This window comes from Ursus arctos, unplaced genomic scaffold (assembly GCF_023065955.2).
Source record: "Ursus arctos isolate Adak ecotype North America unplaced genomic scaffold, UrsArc2.0 scaffold_7, whole genome shotgun sequence".
Classification (NCBI taxonomy): Eukaryota; Metazoa; Chordata; class Mammalia; order Carnivora; family Ursidae; genus Ursus; species Ursus arctos.
Genome location: NW_026623089.1, coordinates 73,588,940 through 73,610,600, shown reverse-complemented (window position 1 = coordinate 73,610,600; position 21,661 = coordinate 73,588,940). Strand labels below are relative to the sequence as shown.

Below are 21,661 nucleotides of genomic sequence, written 5' to 3'. Positions count from 1 at the left end.
CTAATTGTATACAATACTCCCTAATTTATAATGATCATACATCCCAGTTTGCTTGAAATCATATGTGTTTGCACCTATTAAGACTGATATAATCTACCTACCTGCCAAAAAAATTGCTATTTGGACAATGAATATATGCTCATCTTACATATATTAAATAATGCAGTATTTATAACATATTAAATAATACAAATAAAACAATATAAGAATAATCATCTTCCTTAAAGTTCAATTGCATTACTGAGGCAAATAATTTTAAGTGGAAAAGTTTTTTTTTTTTTAAAGAAGTGACAGAATAGATACACTATTTAATGCAGACGCATTTAGACATCTCAGAGAAGGGACAATCCAATTCATGAAAACTTCGTTATGACCACATCGATAGTTTTTGATATGGTAAAGTGTAGTAATACCGTTTTTTCCCTATCAGTTTGTATTCAAATCCTTATTATTTAAATAATTTAATCCATTTACTTGGACAAGGTGCAGAATAATACTAAACAAGTACTTAATTAAAAGTTCGTCTCTCCTCCTCATGCCTAAGTCCCATGTATGGAGTTTCCCTCTCCAGACCTAGCCACGGTTACCGCTTTCTACTTCTTTCATTTCAAAGGTTTGGGTTATCATCTGACTTCAAATGAAATAAACTCATAGAACTTTAGAGCATATAGAAACTAACGATCACTGACCTCAAGCCCCTGTTCTGACAAAGGAGAAATATGTATCCTAGAAATGTGTTAAATGATCTGCCCAGGCTCTTCCTGTAGATCTATTCAGTTATTTCTTACACTTGGGTGGGATCATTTGGTCACAGTAAGAAGGATTTAAGCACAGGAACACACACCCAGCGTACTCGGATTCTAGTGCTCTTTTGGTTTCTTGCTGGCCTTGGGGAAATAGCCTATTGCTTTTCTCAGCCTGCTTTAGAGATTTATATTGATAGGAAGAATCAGAATGGGGGGGAATGTGAGGATACCCTGCACTGTAAGAGATAAAACACACACACACACACACACACACACACACAAAACACACACACACAAAACACACACACACAAAAACAACTTTAAAAAAGAAAAAAAGAAAGTCACTATAGAAATGAACAGTGGCTTTATCCAAATAACAAATTGGGCTTAAGAAATACATTGAGAAAACATCAAAGTATCCAAGATAGAGTTCCTAGTGTTTCATCATAAATAACATTTAATCTATTTAATGATGGTAATTTCATAAATCCCAGAACATAGTACAATTCTTTCAATGTCAAAATCACCAGTGACTATGGGATCATTTGCTTTCACAGAAAGGGCATAAGTGCTCTCAGACTGGTTGCAACTGATAAACGATATAATCTAATGCACTGTAGCCAAAATTTAAGTTGAATACTTTAGGGAGGGGTTGAATATAAATTCTGACACTGTTTAAATGTAAACTACCGAACTGGTGCAAGATACAAAGAACCTCATCTCTAATGGTACATGATGAGAATGTAACATTCAAAAGGCACTCACTAAAGGGCATTATAATCCTATTATAAATGGCTGACAATTCCAAACTTTTCTAAGCCATGTAAACTACAGGATAAAAAGGGGGCGAAACACTTGCAACATGATTTTTTATTCAAGAGTTCGCACTTGACTGCCAGCTTAATTAGGTACTGCTCTAGAAGTTCATCTGATAGCTATCCTAGTACAAAGCAGTGCGCTGAAGGTCTAGAAGGTGTGCTAGGCTCAATTTCGTAGCATTTCATTTTCAATTCCTCTGGTATAAAAGCATGCTAACCCAGGACTGACAGAAGTAGGATTACATCAAGACAGTGCATGAGTAGGATTCAAATAAACTCTCCGACAGGAGAAATCACTGCCTGGTTCAAAGTGTTTGTGGAAGGCATTTGACTTCGACATTAGCATAAGGCAAGGGACAAAACAGTGTTTGTCAAGAAAGAGAAGGCTGCAATCGTGTATGTATTGACAAAAACTGCTTAATAAATACACAAAGTGCCCAGTCCTCACAGGAAGAGGCAGTAGGCTCCATTCCACTGGCTTTGGAGTACATGCATTTGAATTGTGATTGTTTTATTAGCTGTTTGATCAACTGACAGTTTTCTAATCACTCTTGGTCTCAGTCTCTTGATGTGCACAGACCACATGATAATGGTACGAACAGCTCAGAGTTAAGGAGGGCTCAACAAGAAAACACATGCAAAGTGCTCTGCCAACAGTTGGTGTTCAATACAGGTTAACTGTTGAGATGAAGGTGTTCAACCGTTTGGACAAGAGGAAGAACCACTGTTTCTATTCAGAAGTTCTTTGTTGATTTACCTAGACTGATTGATTGATTGACTTGATTGAGTCTTCCTGGTTTTTGGAGAAAAGGGGAGAAGACTACATAGTAGGAGCAGTGAGGGGAAAAAAATCAAGCTTTCAGTGGTGGATGATCACTAGTTCAGTTGACTGGAGATGTAGGTAAGAGGTAGGAAGCCAGCTGCTCAGCCAATGCACACACTTGGAGGTCAACCCCTGGATAGGGGTATTTGGGAGACCTAGGAGTGGACTCACACAAGAGCGACCCCTGTTCTTTGGGAATGAAAGGACACTAGCTTTCCATATAGTCACCTGCTTACACACTTTGATAGGACATACTGTGCAGTCTTTTTCTTACATGAAAAGGAGGTGGCTCAGAATTAAAGTAGAGGCTGGTAAATATATGTTTCGTTGTAATCATGCCACTGTAGAGAAAACTGTTTTTAACGCATTGGCTGTCTAAGCCCTGTGTGTCCATCCCTTCCTATTTGGCAAATCTCATCTCATCCCACTCTCCTCCTACTTTATTATAATCCATTCTAATCATTATAATTAACTTCCATCCCTCCCAATTCCATTACTGACTCTAACCATCTCTTAGCAGTTGGAGTAGCTGCTCCTCAGAGAAACGTTTCCTGACTCCACCATCGGACTTTTCCTCTCTGTCTACCCCGACTAGATTCTGCCTGATTTTCTTTTTTTTCCCCTCAATATGTGAAATGATTGTGTTTATACAGGAACCCGTCTATCATGTCCCCTTGTGTTGTTGACAACATTATCACCCTGTAATCGATCACAGTTGCTCAGTGAAGCTCAATTAATACAGTGTTGAATGAGGGAATAAATAAATGGGTCTGAAGGAAACGAGCAACAGATACCTAGTTATATTATTCTCTGTCCTGTGTTATCATCAGATGGAGGCTACATTGCAAACCATTCTGGCTCCAGCCACAGTGCCAGAGCATTCTCCTCCCTTCCTTCTCTAATTCACCATGTGGTCTCTCGTCTTTGAACTGTTTCTTTTCTTTAGTGATTGTAATTCCCTTTCTGTTATTTCTGTATTCTGGTATTCCATGAAACTGTGAAGCATGGAAGGAAAAGGGAAAGGGAAAGGGAAAGGACAAGGACAAAGACAGGAAGAAGGACAGGAAGAAAAGAAAGAAAAGGAACAAAAAAGGAAAGGGGAAAAAAAGAGAAAAGAAAAGAAAGGAAAATAAAAACACCACCAGACACTGGTATTTTTGTCCTTACACGACTACTTCTTGGGGATACATCTGAATTTTGTCATTATTTTTATTCTCATTTTTCAAGTTACTAATGAGGCTGAGCAATTTTTCTTATGTGAGCCAGGAATTTGTTTTTGCCAAGAGCTGATTCGAGCCCTGAGGTTCTTCCACAGTCCCCCAACAGCGTGCCTTACAAGTAGCTGTGGGACCCCTGATAACTTAATATGGAGAGAGTGGGCAGACAGGCTCAGCGGTTTCTCTTGACTGCCCCCTCCCAAATGGAGATTCCTCTTCTTCTCCCCCACTCTCTCCTACAAACACAGATTGAGAGCTTTCCCCAACCTCTCTAGGCTAACGGAATTATCCCTTTTCCAATTCTTCCCCTGGAGAAACTCAGCCCAAAAGAGCCAAAATTGGCCCCCGCCGCGCTGCCCCACCGTCTGGCCCCGCGGACCCGCGGGCCGACGGATCCACGCACGGACGAATCTGCCCCGCTCTTGAGAGCGCCATGTCTGGTTCCTCCAGCGTCGCCCTATGAGGAAAGTCGTTCAACAGCTCCGGCTGGAAGCCGGGCTCAACCGCGTGAAGCTTTCCCAGGCAGCTGCAGATTTGAAACAATTCTGTCTGCAGAATGCCCAACACGACCCCCTGCTAACTGGTGTATCTTCAAGTACGAATCCCTTCAGACCCCAGAAAGTCTGTTCCTTTTTGTAGTAAAATGAATCTTTGGATGGTTTTCTAAACCACTTTTCGTGAACCAGTGAATATTCAAAGGAGAACTAAATTTGAAGCCTGTACAAAAGCTTATCCCTATAACACGTGCCATACTATATAAACTTCTACTTTTGTCAGTCCTTAACATCTACCTCTCTGAATTTTCATAAATTTCTGTTTCACAAGGGTAATTATTTTATATACACTGGCAGCAGCATAGAATAAAATACTTAGTGTATAAAAAAAAAAAAAGAACCAAAATTGCATTCACTGGGCTGTATTTATCTTCTCTTACCTTGTTTTTAATCCTATTTTATTATTTTTATTCTATTTTTAAATGATCTTCCACTTTTTTAACATTTCTACATTTTTGTATCTCATTATATATAAATTCTTGTTGTTTATCCTTTCATTATATTATCCACTTCTAAATGTTTTTGTTGTTGTTAACATGGATCTTATATCTCTTTTATCTCAATTATATCTTTATTTTTGTCTTCTGTGTTTTATATATTTTAATATGTTATTCATTCAAATGTGTTAATATTTATAAAAAGGCTTTGGAATGATACCAGATATCTATAAATACATATCTCTACCTGTATATAGAGAGTAGCTGTATGTATGTATGTATGTGCATGTGAATATATATATATATATATATATATATATATATATATTCAAATGTGTGTGGGTGTAATTTTGTTTCTTTAACAATAATTTGCATTCATCCTATTTTATTCTATTTAGTCTATTTTAAACTTCAACCATCCATTTATCATCTCCCTTTCTTTGTTCTAATGTATTGCATCTAATATATTCCAACATAAACATACAAACAAAACTCAAATCAGTAGTCTTGCACACATGGTATGTATGTGTATACCCTCCTTTTGTGTACATATATATATTCCAAACAAATTGTCACTAATTGTATCACATTAGGGAGATTTTAAAATGGAGAGATTTCTCCCTATACTTCCTATGCAGTGTACTGTTTCATATATGTGTTCAAGAAAGGTTACCTGTGCCATAGCTCATCTTCATTTTGGGCATCATGAGATGAATATTCTTTAGACCCCTTATTGGATGAATTTAAATTCACAAAATCCTTGGTCTTGTGCAACTTCATGAATTTTCCTCTGGCTCTGTACAAGATTAATTTTGTCATGAATGTTTGACTCCTAGAAGAGCTGCCTGTGAGAACATTTGAGTTGGAGGACATGAACTTTTTTAAGTATTTTTATTTATTTTTACAAGGGGGGGGGGAGAGACTACTAGAAGAGGGGGAGAGGCAGAGGGAGAAACAGGCTCCCCGATGAGCAGGGAGCCCGATGTGGGACTCCATCCCAGGACCCTGGGATCATGACCTGAGCCGAAGGCAGATGCTTAACTCACTGAGCCACCCAGGCACCCCCATGTATTGGTACTTTTAAGGTATGTATCGTATCTCCACTTTAATGTCAAAAGTTCCTCAAAAAAATGCTATTTACATATTTCTTTTTGTATCTGCCACTGAAATAATTGTATGCATAAAATATAATAGGTGTTAAATTACCATCTGACAAAAGAATGAATCATAGTACACTATTATTCAAAATTCAACCCACTATAGTTGCCTACATAACACCAACTGTATGTACTAAATAAGGTATATTTGAGGAAGAAAGGAGTGACAGGTACAATAGATTAGTCAGTTAAAATATAAATATTCAAAGTTGCACAGAAGTTTGAGGTGAAGTTATGTCTCTGATTAGCCTGGGGACTTCTACGTTACGCTTGAGTCTCGAATTTTCTCGCTTGTAATTCTAATAGTACTGACACTAATCTATATCTAAGAGGGCTCAAATGATGATTAAGAAGATAATGCACGTAAAATGCCTAGCTATTCCCATATTAGCACCCAGTAAATGTTGGGCACACAGTAAGCACCTAATAAATGTTATTTAATATTTTTGTTGCATGTAAATTTAAGGTAATTTTGCATTTTGAAATGATGACTATAATAAAAGATAAAATAATAGAAAAATAATATTCATCATGAAATTATTGCTCAAATTTCCTTCCGTAAAGCAAATACTTTTTGAATTTGGTGGCAGGTAGTAAAGTGAAAAAGAATTAGGTAAATTAGAACAATTTATTCCTTTATTCCATATTTCCAGTTTTCAACTCTATTGCACATTGTATCACCACAGAGTTTAATGTAATAATAAAAATAATAGAATGCACATAAAGTGACACATTAATAGTCCTCTCTGATGACTAGAGATAGCAAGCTTTTTGGAAATTTCCTTTTCAATTTTCTCCACCATTACTGCAGTACACAGTCTCAGTTAATCAATCTGCATGAGGAGAGGTAACACTAGCCACGGTGTGTGTGAATCATTACTTTGCTCAAGGTGCATGCAAGTTTTATTGACATTGTTAGTCAAACAGCATTTTTCCTATACTGACTTGGTTCATAATGCTAGAAGGGCCTTAGATTTGAAATCTGAAGGTCTGCCTTATAACTGCACACTTACTTTCTGCCTAATCCTAGGGCAATGCTTTGCTTTCACATCTGTAAAATAAGATGCAAATCAAAACACAGTTCAGGTTTATATGCAAAGTCAAATGAGGTAATGCTATAACAGGCCAACTGCTAATCACATATCCGTTATTTGTATGCATTCATATACACCATATAGATTATAAAAATCTGAAAATACGAATAATTCATACTTCTCTGGAGTCCACATATAATTCCCAGCTCCTTCTCTGAGCTATTGAGCTCCTTATGCTAACTGGCACCATACTAAGTCTGGACATCATTAATTCTCCTGACCTTCCCTTTCACATTCCAACTCCGAAGCAACATGTGACTTGTCACGTTGGTAGTGAGAATGTAATTTCATAACAACATTGAGACATCTACCCAATCTTATTGTGCCATTGTTTTCCTTGTACTAGTTATAAGACATCAGAGAAAGAGAGAGAGAGAAAATTATTTTTTTCTTTTTTTTTTTTTTTTTTTTTAGGTTTTATTTATTTATCGGCAGAGATAGAGACAGCCAGCGAGAGAGGGAACACAGGCAGGGGGAGTGGGAGAGGAAGAAGCAGGCTCATAGCGGAGGAGCCTGATGTGGGGCTCAATCCCACAACGCCGGGATCACGCCCTGAGCCAAAGGCAGACGCTTAACCACTGTGCCACCCAGGTGCCCTGAAAATTATTTTTTTTCTGTAAAATGTGTGTGTGTGTGTTTCTTTTGAAGAAGGCATATTTCTTGTATTACGAAAATTAATTGGCAGGTTTACTGAAAAGCAGAACCAACAGATGTGTGTAAACATTATAAATCACATTAAAAGTGTTCAAATCAACCTGTTTATTTCATTTTATAACATCACAAGTCAGGCTCCCCATAAAGCTGTCCAAATTATTTCGACATTCATGCATACTTCATAATCCGACATCCAAACAGAAAGAGTCATGCTGCTGGGACTTCAAAGATATTAAAAGGTAAACAACTGATAAATATATATATATATATGCTCTTTTCCACAACAGGCTGAATATTTCGTGTTTGCTGGAACAAGTCAAGATAATAAATATTCTAAGTTTCGTGCATTTTAGATGATGCAGTCCAGAATCAGGTGATATAGTATGATAGGCTATGTGCAAGGAACAGTGCCTATCTTCCAAAGTTGTGAGGTCCCAGTGGAAGGACACTTTGAGGAAACCTTGAGAAAACACGAGGCACCCCGAATGTATATGGTAAGGATATTATCATAGAGAGACTCTTGAAAGCAAGGACTCTATCAGAGATTCTTTTTGACTCTTTCTAGCATAAGACACACAGATAACCATGTAGGAATTATTTTTTTAAAAATTTTTAGGTGATTGATTTATTCTTTAAAAGAAGTTAATGGGTTGATTCTGTTTCTTTTTACAGAGTTAACAGATTATCTAGTATTCTGTAGACAAATGCATTGTCTGCTTCTACTTTTCAGCCCTGATGGTGATGCATAGATAGATACCATGTTTTGAAGAACACGAACTGAAAATCACCCATGTGCACACACACACAGACACACACACTCACACACATTCGCACACATTCACACACACAAGGCTGCAGCATACAATCTCTATCAGGCAGCCGAGAAAAAAATCAAGGTCAGTGCCATTTGGTTCATAAGTGCTTAGTTTCCGGGTGTCTGTTTCCTAAAACAGAGTCTTTTCCACTGAGTGGATATCTGGTAATATTATAGTAAAACTCAACACTATTAGAAGCACAGTTTTCTCCAAAAGATACTACGATCCAAAAGACTTGGGTGTCAAAAGTAAGTCAAGCATAATGTAGCAATGAGTTTTCTTTCTTTTTTTTTAATAATAATTTTTTATTATGTTATGTTAGTCACCATACAGTACATCCTTAGTTTTTGATGTAATGTTCCATGATTCATTATTCGTAGCAATGAGTTTTCATCTACTTCTGGTTGTCTTACTCAACAAACTTTATGATAATTTCCACAGTACCAATTTATACCCACGAAGCAAATGAAAACAAAGAAGTTTTCACGGTGAGTGAAAATAACAAAGGTGCTAAATCGTTCTCATCTGAGACATCATGAGCGTGGTGCTTATTTTTGGATGACTTTTTAACAGGCTCCGGAATCATTCTTACAGTAAACAGAAGTTTTAAAAATATCTCAAGGAGATGTATCTTCCTTTATCTTCGGTCGTATCCCTGCCTGCCAACAGCAAAGCATCTGGATGAAAGCAAAAATAATCAGCAAGCTAACTGGAAGGAGGGCCCATAGGAAGCCTGGCAGCAGGAAACACATCTGTAGATAATAATTGTGCGATATCAAACCATCGTAATTTTAACGTGTAAGTCAAATCATGTCACTACCCTGGTTTCTTGTTGTATTTCAATGAATTCAAATTCCTCACCTCCTTCTGAGCTGCCCTGCCTAGCACTGTGACCTGGTCTCCACCGCCAAGCCTCTCCTCCCGCTCACTTGCACCAGCCACATGGCTTGGCCTGTTCCTCAAATGTGTCCAGCTCCTTCCCCTCTTCCTCTGAGCAGGAGGCTGGAGACCACTGCTGCCAGGCTGGGTGAGGCTGGCATCCCACCAGCGGGGTGTGCCCCCCACTCCCCAGGCATGCCTGTCTGCAGGTGGCTCAGCGTTAAGGGGGCCCGGTGTTTTCCTGCACTGTCGCACCTCGACATTTCTCCCCCCTTGCAAAGCCCACCTGGAGGTCTGGTGGGTGCGTGGCTTCAGTTCCTAACTGTGTGGCCGCGTGTATCACAACCCCCGTGCTCAGGGCCTGGGGTCCTCGCTCACCTCCGTGCCCTGCACCTGCTGCTTCGGGGTATTTTCTAAACAAGTGACATGAAAACTAGCAAATTCTCAGCCCAGTGCTACTAATGATGCCGGCCTGGTCAAGACATTGAATCAGCTTCTTTACAGTGGATGCTCTCTATTCAGTGTTGGAGTCATTCTTCTCCATCTCATTCTTGATCTTTAAAATTCTCTGGACAGCTCTTGAGCAGATATTATTTCAGATCAACTGAGAACCTCAAATAGAGGTTAAAAATCATTCTATGGTGACTGCTATTCAATTTCTGTTACTATTAGTGATCTATTTGGGGGTGGGGAGAGGTCACTTTGTACATATGAATCTTTTATCCAAAAATAGTATTTTTTATGATTTATCAGTTTTCACTTGCATTTCTCAGGAAAGGTTTTTCATTTACTCATATGCAATTTGCTTATCATAAAACCACCACCAGTTTATTATATTTAATTAACACATAGTTCATTTCCTCTTTTAGAGATTTTCTTCTCAAGAACAAATCATCTCTTTTATCTTTTAATGTCCCTTTCTTTGATATGACTGGAGGTGTGCCATTTTATTTTAATTTCTAACTAAAGGATCAATTCTTGAATTAATCAGTTCTGTTTTTTCCCATTCTAATCAACTGATACCTATTATTTTTTACTGACTTTTTTTATTGTTTTGTTTTATTTTCTAAGCCTTTTATGTGAATACAAATATATTTTAATTATTCTGTTAAAATAGAGATGTCTCTGGTTAGAGATTGCACTATACATAAATTTGATATGCAGTGTTCTCTGTATCTCATTTTATAAATATTTTGGTATCCTTCTTTTGATTTCCTTTTTTTCTCAAAACTAAATTTCACTTATTTTATATATATATATATACACACACACACACACACACACACACACACGTATATATATTATCTGAGTTTTTGTTTGTAATTATTTATGAATTTATTTTCATTATAAGATTTTTTGTGATAAATATTTCAAACATCTGACGGTGGATAAGAAGGTACAGTCACTATAGAATAAAAAGCTATGTGTTGGGGGGTGGGTACATACAAGATGTTAAATGACACATTTCCTATTGTCTTAGAATTTGAGGACAAATCTGAGGACAAATGATAAGTACCAATATCTAGGGAGAATCTAAACAAGTGTATGTAGGACACATTAAAGGGTAGGAAACCAGTCCAGCAACTACTATGCCATTCGGATCAAGTGAAAAGATTTTCCCAGTAAAACTTCTCATAGAGACCAGGTGTATTCGTTTCCCATTGTTACCATAATAAATGATCATTAGTATAGCAGCTTATGGCAACAAAATTTTACTCCCTTGCCGTCCTATCGGTTCGACTTCTGGTGCAGTTCTCACTGTGCAGAGAGAAGGTGTTGGAAGGCCTGCATTCCTTCCTAGAGGCTCTGGAAGAGAACAGAAATGCCCTCGCAGCGCTCAGGTTCTGTATTGGCTCCTGGCCTCCTCTCATCTATTCCCAAGTCAGCAAGAACAGATCAAGATCATTCTGTGCATCACCTGTCTCTTTCCTTGTCTCTGATGGCAGCCAGGAGAGGGCTCTCTGCTTTGAGGGACTCACATGGGGCCCACAAGATAGATTCTCCAGGATCAATTCCTCATCTCGATACCTTTCTCTTTAGTCATATCTACAAAGTCCTGTTGGCCTTATAAGGTAACTGTTTCTAGACATGAATGTCTTTCGGAGCCATTATTCTGCCTTCCATATGGGGGGTGGTAGAAGAGCAGGAGAAGGTTTTCACACTCCAAGGTAACTCATTAATCCAGGTGATCCATTTCATATCCTCACTGGAGTAAAAAGCATCAATTCTTAGGAAAATCAAAATCATGACCTTCATAGCTTTGGGCCAACATAGACATAGAAATCTGTTTATGCCTTTCACTTGGAGAAAGCTAAGGTAGGGAAGGTTGCTGACATAGCCAATGACAGCACAGAAAGGTGGACACCGCTACTGGGAAGATGCATTTCAACCTGTGAAGGTTTAAGGATGTGTTTCCTTTGCTCTTTTGGACGCTGCAAATGTAGGCAGATATCAAACACATTGCTGGGGGTCTCCCTCAATGTCGTTTGCAGGAGTCAGGGCACTAGTATCAGGTGGATCTAGGAACATAACGCAAGAGGATAGGGTGCAGAGTCTAACACAAAGATCAGTTAGCTGGTGAAGAATCCAGATAAAATGCAGAATTGATGTCCCTAGGGAATAGTCAAATACCCTCAATTGTGTCACATGCAATTGTCAGCATATGGACACCTGTCAGAGAAGGGGCACCAGGAACCGGATATCAGCAAGACCTAATTCCTCCTCCTCTCCTTCCATCCCCATGGTCATAACATGGAGGTTCAGAAACAAACTAGTAATGATTACACACACACACACACACACACACACACACACACACACACAGAAACAAAAAAGGAAAGAAGTCATGACCAGATTTCCACAACTGGCCTCTGGGCCATGGATGAGGTCTGCGGAGTAGGAAGAAGAGGATCAGTAAGTGCAGGGTGAACTTGTAAGTAAGATTGGAGAGGATTTATGAGTACCCAAAAGTGACACTGTTCTTACAGGTGAAAATTTTCAGAAATCTATGGGGTTTCCCATACATATTGTCAAATCATGCAGAAGAAAAATTGGTCAGAGCAAGTTTGGTAGCAGTTATGAATAAAAGGTCTATCACTTTCCTATTGACACACACCACTGAATTCAGCTAGTTCACCATCCGGTTACCATTACATCAAACATATAATTAAAATCAAATTATTCCAATCTTCATGTAAAATTATTTATATAACTAAATGTTATGTGTGGCATATATGTATATATTAATGGATACTTGTATGTATGTGAATATCCATTCTTACCTTATCTGTCAAGAAATGTATTAGTTAGCTTTGTCTATTAATACTCAAACACTCTTACATCATATGCAAAGCCATCAAATATGCAATCCATCAAAAGTGTAATTTTGAGGAGATAGGTTCAATATGCTATTTTTCTCTTTAAATTCTTAACGAAGAAGCTGGAAGATGTTGTCCACAAGCATTACTAAAGATCATAAAGCTCTAATTTAATTTACTTGTCTAGGATTCTATCAGGGCTAAACCTCTCTGAGGAATAATTATTCCACTGTACTTAGTTCACTGTAATCACTGTCATATTTTGAAGTATAATTTAACACGTTCTTCGATGAAAACAATTTCAAAAATTTATTATCTAAGTATCTTACAACACATATGAAGATGGACAGGACCGTCTCTAACAGGACTGACATTCGATTTCCTGACATCCTTAATGGAGGCAAGACTAGGTCACATTTAATTTAGAAAAATGAATATATATTATATATCTTATAATAAAAGGCTTGATTTTTAGATAGTTGTAATGTATCAATATCCATTTCCTGATTTTGGTAGTGTTTTGGTGGTTATGCATAAGAATGTACTTGTTCATAGGAAATAACCCTCTAATGTATCCTAGGGTGAAGGGACATTCTGTGACAGCTTCTCGAATGGTTCAGGAATAAAAATGTTATTTTTATTGTTCTAGCTAGTTTTAGATCATTTACAAAATTGAAGATTTTACCAACCAAAGAGAAAGTTATTTTCTCAAGTGGTTAAAAACATTTCTTGGGGCGCCTGGGTGGCACAGTGGTTAAGCATCTGCCTTCGGCTCAGGGCGTGATCCTGGCGTTATGGGATCGAGCCCCACATCAGGCTCCTCTGCTGTGAGCCTGCTTCTCCCTCTCCCACTCCCCCTGCTTGTGTTCCCTCTCTCGCTGGCTGTCTCTATCTCTGTTGAATAAATAAAATAAAAAAAAATTAAAAAAAAACATTTCTTGGGGTCCCATGTGATACACATAAGTAAATTATTTATGTGCTAATTCCCATGAAAATATCCTCATGAGAAGAATGCACATATTTTTAGACGGTATGTGTAAGATTTTAGATCTGATTTCTCTTCCCTAAGTTTTAGTGTCCTCCTTTATAAAACAGTAGAATACTCAGTAATTTGCATAAAATATCATACACTCCTTTCACATCCTGAATCCATAGGCAAAGACAGCTAGGATTTCCAAAGGTAATTAGCTGATCTATGCCTTTAAAGATACCTTGAGAGAAAAGAAAAAATGAATATATGTGCACATAAAGGGACAGAAGCAGGAAATGTCATATGCTTGGCTGACAAGTCAGATGAGTTAGTGTGAGACATATCGAGTTGTTAGGGGCTATTTTTAGTGAGAGGCAACTGGAGAAAGATGGACAGGCGCTGTTTACGCAGAGTTGAGAGACCACTCACAGGAACCTGTTTGAGTCAGGGAATGACATTTTTATCCTGCTGGGTGTAGGCTTGTTTGGATCACTGCTGACATAACAAGGCAGAGAGCAGTTAGAGTCTGTTATGATAAGCAGGTATCTGGGAGATGAAAGCAGATGGTAACGGCTCTCAAAGGGAAAAGAAAGAGGAATTTTCAATCCTGCGATGACAGAACTAGAAGATATTGATGACCATGCTGGAAATGGAAGCAGATCACAACAGAATATCGGAAGCCCTAGAAATCAAAACACAGGGTCTAGCAGTCCAGAAATACTTTATAGTTGCAAAAAAAAAATTGACAAATTCAAGGCGTAATTTTACGTGCCATGTCTAGTTTTTAAAATCTCATAAAGTACATGAGTTAATTAGATAAAATTTAGGAAATACAGGCATTTAAGCTATTTCAGCTCCCTATAATGACACATTTCATTATTATTACACAAATATTAAGTGATTTGACATTCATTGATAAACCTGCTACAGAAGTATACACTTAAAAATGATTTTGTATAGATGGGGAGAAAGGAAGAAAAATGCCACAAAACCAGAGTAACCTCAACTTGGAATTCATACACATATATGAATGAATATATATGTGTACAGGTGTGCATTTACATATCAACTATATTATTTGCTTAGGATTATATGAGTCTATTTACAAGTATTTAATATATAATAAAAACACACACAACGTAAAGAATATACCCATAAATTAGAATATATTGACCAAAAGAAGTCTAATGGTTTTTATGTCCGATTTCTCAAAAGGGATCACTTTCCATTTAGAAGTCAACTCATTAACATTCATGTCAATTTGAATTTTAAATAACAAGTATTTTTAAATTTGTATGCAAACCCTGGAGCATGTATTCAGTTTGTGTTTTGGTGAAATATACATTTTAGGGGAATTCAGAACTTTTCGGGGGGGGGGAGAGATTATTTTACTCTGGTTAGATATTTATCCTGGGGAAATTTGAATGAGGAGGTTAAGAAACTGGAATAAAACTATGACTGAAATTTGTTTTCCTCAAGTCTTTTTATGTTGTCTACTAACCCAGCCCTTCACAAAGCCAAAGACTCTCTTTATTTCTTAAGATTGGAATGTTCACGTATTAAAGTATATTATTTTACAACTAGAATCAACAGAATAGAAACTTGAAACTAGTTCAAAAAATAATTTATGAAAGAGAAACAGATGCAGTCCTAAGAGAGTTAAAATCAACTTGTCACTTTATAATATTAACAACAAGCTAAATGACATTAATTGCTCTAATAAATAAAACTAAAAAGGAGAAAACAATATTACTTTTTCTTCTTAGAATCTGCCTGAAGTAATGTTACCACATTGATTTTTTTTCCAAGTGTCCATCAGAAGTTCCAATTAAAATCAAAAGCAAAAACACAATTATAATCTGCAATCTGAAAAGAATCCTGTGGCTCTCGAATCTTATTTTGCATTTCTTCAGAATGGAGAATTTTCATTCAAATAAACAAATTCTATCCCTTATATATAATCAGAAGAATTTATATCATTCTAAATTAAAAGCACCTGGGACTTCACTTTCCTAGCTGTTTTTTTATGAAGATAATATAGCATTTAGAGAAAACCTTTAGAAAACAAAATTATTCTATTACGGAGTATGCAAAATAAAGTTACAAGCTGAGCTCTGGTTGGTAACCTCCATGGGGATGCTTTCAGCTCATCTGGGGAGAACCCTACATGCCTTTCCAAGAGGTCAATTACCTGAAAGTACATGTCTTCAGAAAGATTATGTCATCATCGCTGGTTATCTAACAATAATAAACATCGCTCTCTCTCTCTCTCTCTCTCTTTTTTTTTTTTAACAGTACAACTCTGGAAGTAACTGTTCAAACTTTCAATAAACTCTTATCAATGGGTGAGGGGGGGGAATCCCACATAATAATTTAGGTCATTAATTTTATTAGAGGGAGAATTCTAAAGATACATTTAATTGCTGTTAAAATCATAAAAATCACTGAATATTTTTTAAGAAAAATAATTTCTGGAAGTAGGTTATGCAAGTCATGCTGAGGTCTACAATATTCTAAATAATTATTTTGGTTTAATTAATTTGAAAAATATTTCTAATATAAAAATAAATGTTATAGAAAAGATGAACCTTTCATTCGTTGCCACAGAAAAGCATCAAGCTTTTAAATTTTCTACCAGTTACTGGAGTCCAACTTAAAAAAAAAATACAAAAACAAGAAGTACAAGATTGATTTCAGCAGAGAGTGGAGGTTTGGGGAAAACTTCTGCAATAATAAAGTCATATTTTTTCAATTGGCATTTAACAAAAAAAGATGATGTCTTCTGCTCAAACCTGCCGGTGATCCAGCAAGAGAAGGGGGCTAGGATCACAGCCCCCTGGGATCTTGCCCTGTAGCTAAATCTGTATCTAACATCAGAGTACACACTGTGACTACAGGTAGCAGCTTTCAGGGGCACATTTAAGTGATAACAGATGTTCTTCCTTGAGATGCCGAACTTGGGGAGGACTCACCTTCGAGGAGAGATCCTTTGTTTCATACACTTACGACATTACCACACGCAGCTCTTGGACCTTGCACATTTGTGCACATGTGTGTCCACAAAAACACAACACAATAATCACAGACAGTAACAGATTGGGAGAATTTGAAGAAACACAGAGGTCAACATTGTCTACATTAATTTTAGTGTATAGTGCATGCAGAAACGCCGTATTAGATTGACTTGGAAAACACTCCATTCCATACCCCTGTCACAGGCAGACATTGGCATATTCAAGGTACTGAGACATCTAGAGTGAAGAAGCCTTCTAAACCATTTTTAAATCTACTATTTCTCTTTTTTTTTTTCACTACCATACTTGTTTATACTGGAAACAGCTAATAGCCTCTCACTAAACTGCTCTCCATGGAATACTGTCTGAGATCATCATAGATAGTATTCTCTTTATCAAGTATGGTATTAATTCTTTGGACTATAATTCTATCCACTTACTACTGTTTCGCTTCACTTGTAAATGCAATGGGTAGTTTTTAAAAATGAAATAGTATGACAATACTCCTTAAAAAAGAGTCCTAGCAGGCCAGGATTTTGTAATAAAATTATTCAAAACATAATGACTCTCAATTATAGTTCAGTGGAAAAAGCAGCTAATGATTCTATGTTTTGTTTACGTGACTGTCCTTAATTGCACTCAATATTGAAAAAATCTCATTTGTTACGTAAAATTCAAAAGAAACAATCTGGAGTCCCATTAAAGTAAAAAGCAGAAAGGGAAAACGAACCAACCAACCACCACAACAAAGAAATAAACTGTGCCTACTTTTGCATGCTACAATGTTTGTTAATAACATTTGACATCATTTCCTATAGTGCTCCCATACCGCGAGTCTTGCAATATAATTTTTAAAAATGCTAATGCTATGGTAGCAGTCTAAAGTGAATTAATCCTTATGGGTAATGACTTAAGCAGATTACGCACTCAGCGGTGCGTATCTTAGAGAGTTCAACTACAAAGGGTGTAATTACTAAAATAAATATAACTTCATTTCAAATGACAGCTTCAAGTGCTGATTTTTTTATTTCCCTACTTCTGTGAAAAGTACCCATAATTTAAATACGAGGAGTAGTCACGCTATTTGTTGTATGTGCTAGGCAGACTCATTCCCTCACTTAGGATTTTGGTCAATTACTTTTACTACGAGTTTCCTAGGGATACTAAGCAACACAAACAAAATTTAATTCTTAAAATTCTTGTTTCGCTTTCTCACTTAATTACCTAATTTGGTTATTACTCCTCTAATTGTGATTCAAGTCCTTACTTCATAAAAGGAGCAGAAAACAGCAGAGAAGCAAGAGCAATGCATAATGGCAATCTAGTTCACCCACTAGGGGGCGGTGTCAGCGCGTGCCAGGGCCAGCAGACCCCCCGCAAGACGGCCCCTTGCTAGATCCTAATTGGATATTAATGTATGAAAATAATTTTATGTCATTCTACCTCTCTCCATCTTTCAGAGCATTATGTCTTAATATGACTCATCAGAGTATAGATAAATACAATTTTTTCATTGTATATTATCTCTGGAAAAGCACAGATACTAAAATTTGAATGTATGTCACAAGTAGAGAATAATTTTGTCTTAATTTTCCTTGTGTTAATACGAACTCCAAAGGAAATGATGCACACGAAGAGGTCGAAGTAGGCTTCCCTCCATATAAATGCACCCCTCACATATGATCACAATGCCGTGAACCATCAAAAATAGCACGGTTTCATAACCAGGGATGGTAACCTGTAACTGTCGGGGTCTACAGGAACCTTATACCAATTGTTTTTAAGAAGAGCTTGTGAGAATTAACGTTCATAGAAACTGGAAGAAAACATGCTATTCTTTAGAGCATTATAATGTATTAGTGTCAGGGATCTCTTAAGTAAAGCTAAATTCTAAACTAATCTGTGCATGAAAAATTTCTATGTCCTATTTATTTTTTTTAAGATTTTATGTATTTATTCGACAGAGATAGAGACAGCCAGCGAGAGAGGTAACACAAGGAGGGGGAGTGGGAGAGGAAGAAGCAGGCTCATAGCGGAGGAGCCCGACGTGGGGCTCGATCCCAGAACGCCGGGATCACGCCCTGAGCCAAAGGCAGATGCTTAACCCCTGTGCCACCCAGGCGCCCCTCTATGTCATATTTAGACAGGCATATTAACAGTACTGATAGTCGTACTATCCACTAGAAACATGAAGAAAGTTATATTATCATTTGGAATTACCTGCCTACTTCAGCAAAGAAGAAAATGGTTCAATGTGGGCTTAAGTGACTTGAACAGAAATCAGCGGTAAAACACAGACTAGAACGCACCAATAAAAAATCTAAACCAAAGATTTATTTTATGAAACATGATTATTGGGCTGTGTATTTACACATATTCGTAGTCTACATTTTGAAAATATGTTTCTGTAATAAAATGAATAAATAAATACATAAACTACATAGAGTCAAGAGTCACATATTTAAACAACAACAACACACACACGTGTTAGGTACTGGAAAAAGCATTCTCTTCTCCAATGTGGATGTTATCCACTGATAATATACATGTCTTCCTATTTCAGGTAAATACACTTAAAAAATAATAACAAAGCATTCTTTGGATAAGAGATACCATTAGTAAATGTGATCTTACAGTTAGATTGAGGATAAACTGTGGTATCAAATAAAATCTTGCCAAACACAGTTTATTTTATGTATTATGCAAAAGTAAAGATGATATAGTCAACCATCTTCAAAATCAAAGCTTTGGTATATGGTGTATGTTATAGTTAAGACAGGCAGATTTAGCACATAAAAATCTCAATCAACACTGCAGACATTTATACTAAAAAAATGTTGTTATCTAAAATTTAAATTAAATTGGGCATCTTGTATTTTCTCTGGTGGCCCTGGTAGGCATAATGTACGGCAAATGACAGTCATGGATTATTTCTTTCATTTTACATTTTGCCTCATAGTCAAATGAAAAGGTTTGTCAAGACGCCAGAAAACACTGACAAATAAAATTGGGTTGTATGGACAAGAGGGGAGTTAAGTATGTTTTATATTACAGTTAACAGTACTGTTTCTGAATGGTAGCTGACATATACTGGTAGCTATAATCACTGCAATGTTTTAGCATCTGTGAGAGTTTAAGCGCTGGTCATTTTCCCAGTGCTAGAGTCATGTGACTCTGATTTATTTTTCTTTTAAATCTTGGATTTGATTTTAGAATCCAACCACGTTCCACTCATAGCAGTGATAACCTGATAGAAATCTCCATCCTGACCAAATATTACTAATGACAGAAAACCTCCATCACATGGGGAAAGCTAGCTGTTCTCCAACATCTCTTACACTTGGGAGTGGTTTCTTAACTAAAATCAAGCTTTCTTAATTCCAGTCATTGGTGTCAGTTTACCTCTTTGGCTGTATACTTGTTATATTCAACAAATACAGTTTTAAAACATACTTGTATTTAATCTCTTACACCTTTTCTGTCTAGTACTTATATCTATCTATCTATCTATCTATCTATCTAGATAAATTATAGAATACAGCAAACTTTCAATATCTGTTTAATTTATACAGGGAAATACAATGAGTATTGTAACTGACAACCCATATATCCTAAGTGGATGCTGGAGGTGAATTTGCTAGTAGTATTCTCTCACAAGATGACATACATCTCCTTACTATTTCCCTCAAACAGCCATTAGGTAATCTAAGGGATAAGTAAACTATCCATTACCATTATGTCTCTTAGAAAAATTAAGTCAACTAGTGTTGTACCAAGTTTTATTATGTGTCCAATAAAATGAACCACTAAATTAGTCTATATGCATAATCTAGAAATAAGAGATGCAAACACTAAATATAAACATGTAAACCATATTTATGTTGATTCTAAAATAATAGCATAAATTATTTTGTTTTTGCTCTATACTGTCACTATGCTAAGTATTATATTCAATTCAATCCAAATAATAACATTAGGAGGTGAGTGTTTTCTGAATCATTACGCCTGATAAGAAAGCTTAAGAGGTGAGTAACATGCCCAGAATTACACAAATGGGATGCAGGGAGGCTGGGAAGTCAAAGTGGGTCCTCAGACTCCATGGTGCCCAACAGTGCAACCATTTACTTATAAGTACAAGCTCATGCTGAGACTTAGCCCTGCCACAGCCTCTGAGATTTTAGTCCCTCCAGTGGGGACTTTGTAGCGTTCTATATGTTCTATAAATGTTCTATAAATTAAGGGGTACTTAACAAAAGACCTATTTCATACAGTACTCAGTAATGTGAAACCCAGAGCCCATTTAAGTTTTCACTTTCCAGAAAAGATGAGGGGGTCGCAAAAAAAGAAATAAGGTAAAGCAGGATGCAAAAGTCACATCTGAAATGTTTCTGCTGGACATTTTCCAAAGTAGGAAATAGTGCTTGTTGAACTCTTTGTAGTTGAGATAAGGATGTCCTGTACTTTACAGACCAACCTTCATTATTTACAGAAAAATGGAGTTCTTGGTAATACGAGTTCTTGCAATATCGTAGATATGATTCAAGTAATCAACATTACTCTCAGAAGTAGAACAAGATGATAAAAGAAAAGAAAGTACCAAGAAAAGAACAGAGGCATTGCCTGATCATTCACAACAAAGGGTTTTACAGAGAGGGAGAACCATAAGGAAAAACCATTATAAGGTTTTATTCATGAGTTACACTCACACAATGTCTGTATATTATTTAACACAAAATTGGATTAACGATGTACTAAGATGTCTTGAGGAGCTCACTTAAACCTCACAGAAACCTAAGGAAGATAGTATTGTAATCCTCATTTCCAGATGAAGAGATTGAGATAGGTGGAGTTTAAGCAATTTGCCAAATGTCGTATGCTATAAAAACCACAGAACTAGGATTCAACCTCAAGAATTCTCAACAGCAGTCTTATGCTGCCTTCCCCTACGTAGAAGACTTGCCATAAAAGGTCATTCATTAATTGTGAAGTAAATCTATGGATGGTTTCCTCCTATTTCAAATTTATGGTTGTAAAACACACACAAGTGGAAAATGTTTTGGACAACTGTAGGAATGTGGGGAAACACAATACAAACTGAAGAAACTGGGCTTATCCTAAGCAGACAACTACTAAAAAAAAAATCTGAATCAATATGTCATAGGAAAA

The 21,661-nt window shown here is 36.8% G+C and overlaps 1 protein-coding gene and 1 pseudogene across 1 annotated transcript in view; one reads left to right on the top strand and one right to left on the bottom strand.

Annotated features, from left to right (window-relative positions):
* PCDH15 (protocadherin related 15) overlaps positions 1–21,661 on the bottom strand; it is a 1,631,248-nt gene that overhangs the window by 1,097,118 nt on the left and 512,469 nt on the right. The gene's annotated exons all lie outside the window — the stretch shown is intronic.
* LOC113258990 (guanine nucleotide-binding protein G(I)/G(S)/G(O) subunit gamma-5-like) lies at positions 4,023–4,465 on the top strand (annotated as a pseudogene).